Source organism: Octopus sinensis, unplaced genomic scaffold (assembly GCF_006345805.1).
Source record: "Octopus sinensis unplaced genomic scaffold, ASM634580v1 Contig11907, whole genome shotgun sequence".
Taxonomy (NCBI): domain Eukaryota; kingdom Metazoa; phylum Mollusca; class Cephalopoda; order Octopoda; family Octopodidae; genus Octopus; species Octopus sinensis.
Genome location: NW_021832464.1, coordinates 4,806 through 10,881, shown reverse-complemented (window position 1 = coordinate 10,881; position 6,076 = coordinate 4,806). Strand labels below are relative to the sequence as shown.

Sequence of the window (6,076 nt, the reverse complement as noted above, 5' to 3'; positions counted from 1 at the left end):
GTGATTCATTTTTAACATAATAATTATTAAAAAACTCAATTAATAAATTCTTTACTGTATGAGAGCGTGATTTCACTTTGAGAGTATTTATGTAACGATTTAATTAATTCTGAAGTGTTTTTTTGACTATCATGAACCAACTGTTTATTTTTCAAAGTTTTTAATTACACTTGTTAAAAATATGTGACCATATTTATTTTTATATTCGATTAAGCTTTATAGTCAAACTTAAACAAATGAATTCTATTCTTTACTTGTTGGCATCATGGATTTCTTTAAGTCTATAAACTATTTAATATAATTAAAAGGTTCTGGATATTTTATGAAGTCATACCTTTTTAATTATTATTTCTTGTACACTGGAAATAAACTAAACTACCAAGCAGCTCTTAATCTTTGCGAAGCATTTGATCTACAGTTAATGGACTCATATTCTCCAAAACAAAACCAATTTATACTTAGTTTTTTGATTACTATAACTTCTAGACGTTTCTAAAACACTAGGGGGGAATTTTTGGATTGCACAAACTATTCGTGATGAAAAATTCAGACATCATTATAATTCAGCTTTAGTTACTAATATTTTAAATTATACAATACCAGAAATATGCAAATTGGGGGAATCACGAACCAATAATGTCCGGAAAATGTCAAAAATGTATAGAAATTGACGAATGCGGGAAATGGCAAACAACTTGCTGCACAGATAATAGATATTTTTTATGCAATTCTGGAGGTTATTAGCCCGATATATCTGCTCTATATTTAGTCACAAATGTGTCTTGCCATGGAGGCTACTGCTATCTTTATCACAAATCAAAAGTACTATGCACTGCAGCAGAAACCATTTGCTCAAAAATAAATGGAACTTTAGTAGAACCGAGCGACAGTGACGAAAATCAATTTCTTTTTGGTATTTTATTAATTACACAAAACGATAGAAAATTTTGTGGACCAATACCAAACCGAAATCTGGATAAAACAACCTCCTCAAAATCAAGTCTTTAAAAAATAATTATATAGGCATTCCAACATTGGTCAAATCGTGACATGTCCGATAAAATTAAGGGACAATGTATTTATATGAACTTATGTGGAAAATGGGAACATCTTGCAGTTACTGATAATTCCAAGATAACAAAGCCATTTGTTTGTAAAGTTCGCCAAGTTGATCAGGGTAAATTCTGCAAATGTAACACCAATAAATAATGACCAGGACTTAATACATAACAAAATTAATATTAATTACAATTCTAAATTTTAATAAATGATTTGTTTATTTTACAATTTTATCATTCAGAGTGTTTTTAAAACTCCCAGGAGATCGATTTTTCCAGACATAAGAAGTATAAAATTTTTGTGTAATTAATAAAATACCAAAAAGAAATTGATCCAAAATCGACCAGTAAAAGAGACGGAGAAAGACCCAAACGAAAGCGGAGATATATTGAAATAACTTATTCACAAGGATGCGAAAGGATCTATTGGAACAACTGTCTGCAAAAGCCACTCAAACCTGTTGAATCTAAATATTGCCGATGTTGCAAAAAAAGGCCATCAAACTGAAAATTGAAAAAACAAATGACCAGAAAGTAAAAGAAAAACTCAAGAGAATGTAGACAAATATCGAGAAAAATTAAGAAGGAAAATTTTAAATACGTGAAAACTTCATTAAACTCTCAAATATCAGAAATTGAACCTAAAGGATGGTTCACAGACCTGAAAGATGACCATTAGGCTACTGAATCGTCAACAACAGAAAACAAATCTAATTGTGCATGACGGACGTGGGAAAACAATTCGAAATTTGATATGAGAAGAGCATTTGATACGTTTCGCAGAGACAAGCAAATAAAAGTCCTCAAAACTATTCTTGACGATGACTCGATTAGAATTGTTCGAGCACTGCTTATAGACATCTAGTTAACAGTAAAGACCGGGCCCGTAGAATCCAAATATTTTAAAACAAATATTGTAACGCCCCAAAGTGATTCGATATCGCTTGTACTATTCATTGTCTAGCTCGAAACGGGACTGAAGTGATTTATGCTGACGGTGTAGACTTTTTGTCGAAACACTAAGAATCGCTAAACATTGTTTCCCAAGCACTGAAAAAATGGTTCTTGAAAATGAACATCAAAAAACTGAGTATGTAAAAATCAACCGGAAGGCAAACAGAACAGGCGAAAAATGACAAAACTAAAAAAAAGTTGAGATATTCGTAGGAGATAGCGAAGACAATATGAGGAGAAAAATGCTGTCGACTGTTGCACTTAACGATCTGTGGACGACGTGGCTACAAAACCGCAAGGTTGGAACAGTCTTACTTGTTAAATTATACAATGCTTTTGTTAAGCCTATACTTTTCTAAAACGGAGGAAATTGGAAGCATCTGAGTTTGAACTAAAATTTCTCGATGCGTTTTACAGAAGACAGGTAATACTTCTTATCGGCATCAACTGACCGAAGAAAAACAAGAACTTTACTCTATATTATATATCTGAAACAGTAGACCCATCACATTACCGAAACTCGTTGGCGCCTATTCGGCACATACTAAAACTCGACACAACTTCTTATGTCAGTTAAGCAATGAAATTATAATACAAAAATGACAAATCAAAGTTCCGAGGAGGTTCACGGACAACTCTACCTATTGTTATCCCGAGAGACCTTCACCACATTAAAAGACAGCTAAAAATCAGAGACGACTTTAATACTCTCATGAGTATAGCATGGAACCGTGCATCTTGGAAAAATATGATCAAGGCAGCAATTTCATGTGTGGCATATGTGGGAGCTTAATTAATTTTTCTTTAAATTATGTTCCTATGATAGTGAAAATAATAATGATATTAACACCTATTAGGTACTTTTTAATTAAATAGTGATAACATATAAAATCATTTATCAACTTTCCAATAATCATTTCTTTTTAAAATGACAAAAAAATCCTCTAGAGTTTGACAAGAAAAGGCTTCTTAGTTTTTTGTTGTAAAATATACTGAAATAGTGCGGTGCATTCGTTTTTTCTAAATTACACAGAAGTCAAATTGAATTTATTATATTAAACAAAAGTTAATGATATGAAAATCAATAATTTACGTGTAGTAAAAAATAGTTACCTAAAGTGAATTGATTAAATGATTTTTAGCTACATTTTTTCAAATTCTTTATGTTTTCAAAAAGTATTAACATATTGATTAAATCAAAAAATACATAAACAATTATAACTATCACTAAGAATCAATACCAAACGTTGACACTCGAGGGATTATTGAATAATCGAACAATTCCAATTATATATTAATGATTATTAAAATAAAATCGTCTTAAATGACAAAAAATATTCGAAAATTGCCAGAGATTTTTGAAACAAATGTAAAAGACAGAAACGATGCATTGATAACTTGTGATAAATATTAATAATTTTACTAGTTTTGGACAATTTAGATTTTGATAATTTGAAAGTAAATAATTATCCTCGCCAATTAAGTGAACTATGTATCAATTCTACATTTGTCGCCCCGGGAATCAAAAGAGACGACCTAAATACTCCAATTTTTAGAAAAATAAGATTATTTGGAACTTTTTCTGGAATTTTGAGTACAATATTTCACTGTTTACTATTATGGAAAACTGTTTTCAGTTCTGGAACTATGAATATATCTCTTATTAATCCATGTTTTGCTAATGTTACTGCGATATCATTAACAGGATGCGAGTCTATATCAAGTATGTATAACTTTATGTCAAATAGGATTTCAATCTGTTACAAGCTGTTTAGCGATTTTTGGACTAACAATGAATATTTTTAGCATATTCTTGTCTACAATCGGAATTTTTCACAAATTCCTAAGTAAAAAATTATATTATTATCACTCGGCAGCAGAAGGATTTATAGTTTCAGGTTTTTTATTTTATGATCATTTTAGGTATATCGATGTTTATAACAATGTCTCTGGTAACTTATATGATCGAACATCAAAAAAATTTGTCATCAAATATACATCATGGAGAATTCAAATACGATTATGGATTTTATTGTGGATGGATTTCTAGTGCCCTTCATTTTATATCTGCTCTGTGTTTTCAATTTGATGAAATGGATGTTTTTCATAAGATAGTTGATAATTTTCAGAAAAGTATAAATTGATATTTATTTTATCCTTTTTTAATTTATAAAATATATTTAAATGTGATATAAATATGGAGTGATGAGAATATTTTCTTGTTATGAGTAATAAACATGGCCAAGAACGTATGAATTACCTCTATCAGGTGAAATGAAATTATTTTTATAATCATAAATAGCTGTCAAATATAATGATTCATTCTGATTCTTGTCCTTCTATTTTAACCAGAATGAATATCTCTACCATGAAACGAATTGGTCGAAAGACAGTTCAGAGACTGTAGTATTTGATAAAAATATATTGTAGTGATAGATCTATCAAACGCTCAATTTGTAAATATTGTAATATTATCCTCGCTCCGGGTAAATCAGCAACTTTTTTTCTTCAAGGACGATCCTTGATTACTATTTGTTTGAATTGTTCCAACCAAAGATCATTTATACAAAAAACGGGCTTTCATCAAGATCCTGGTTTTAGACTTGAATAATTTTTAATACAAAATGAATAATAAAAATGCAACTTTTATACTTTTTGTTCTTTGATTGTTTTTTTAATAACTTATTTAATAACCAAATATCAAATTTAGTTAATTACTTGATGTATTTTGTTAATCAAACTTTTCTTTTTAGGCTCAATTCCATACCAGATCATAACAGCAAGGATGATTTTCTCTTTCATTCAGTCGATTGCCTCCAGTTCATTTGCCGTCAAGCTATATTTGCAAAATTCTTCTACTTCGACCTGCTTGAGACAATTTTTTGAAATGACCCCCATCTCAATAAATTAATTGTTTTACTCGAATTTGCGCGAACAAAAATTTCAGTTTTGTTATTCTAGATAACAGTATTTGCGGGAACGTCCGTGTCGACTAGGATTTCTACAAATTTGATAATGATAACAAATTAGATTGATTGGGTTTTTAATTTTTTGAGTCTGTTATTCAATATTGCAGGCGTAGATGCAAATGCAGACATTTTATCACTTCGTTATTGGCGTCTGAGGGAGGAACTGTTAAGCATTCGGCCACACCTAGTAGTAAAGTATCAACAGTCTTTTTATATGAGTTACAGTGACTGCATTTATTCTCTCCCTTATTTAAAAACAAGTTTCGGTATTGCAGTATGCACAGGCTTACTTCGGTCCGGGGGGAATTTTTTTTCATAGTCTGGTCACCCACGAGATTTATTAACATGAACTCAACTTCAGTATTTATCAAATATTAAAACAAAATAAAGTGCAAGGGATTCTTTTTGATTTTTCAGTAAATATTCAACTTGAAGTTGATATTCAGGCTCAATATATTGAGCTTCTTTTTAGGTTTAGGATTTTCCTCAACATCTCCGGAGAAGATGAGCCGCTCGCGGGAAAGTACCCGAACTTGGAGGAAGTGCTGCCCAGAGGGAGGTCATCTGGATGGATGTCGACAAATGGTTCTTTTTGAATACAATTTAAGATTTTATCTGATGCGAACAAAAATGATGAACCACATGACGCGCGGTCTTTTATTTTTTTGGCGTCCCTCTCACATTAAAGGTTTGAAGACTTTCAGGTACGCTGCTACGTTACTGAGTATAAAGTAATAATTTTTCGTATTGTTTTGAACATTAGATCCACACCGTTTCGAAATAATATTGTTTGTTTTAAATTAAATGTTTAGGATTGTTAAGTGTAAGGATATTGGCAGATGAATCCGGTTTTACGTAGGCATGAAATATCATACATCTTCCCATCTGAATTTATGGCAGCACAATCTTCGTTATATTTGTTATCTGGTTGGTCAGCTCCCCACTTTATTTCCGACTATAAATGTTTAATAAAATCAATTAATCTACTATACAGCCAAATTTCCTTCTGTGTCTTTGAACTTGCCTTCTGTGACTTGATCATCATAACCAACAAAATAATCTTTGCTGTATTGTTTGATCAGTACTTTAATAGTT

General features: G+C 30.9%; 1 long non-coding RNA gene across 1 annotated transcript; it reads left to right on the top strand.

The window, feature by feature from the left end:
* Positions 1 to 494: 494 nt before the first annotated feature.
* LOC115229123 lies at positions 495 to 907 on the top strand. The gene is made up of 3 exons (XR_003883296.2): positions 495 to 572; positions 604 to 736; positions 770 to 907. It is a non-coding gene; the product is annotated as an uncharacterized LOC115229123 (long non-coding RNA).
* Positions 908 to 6,076: the final 5,169 nt, after the last annotated feature.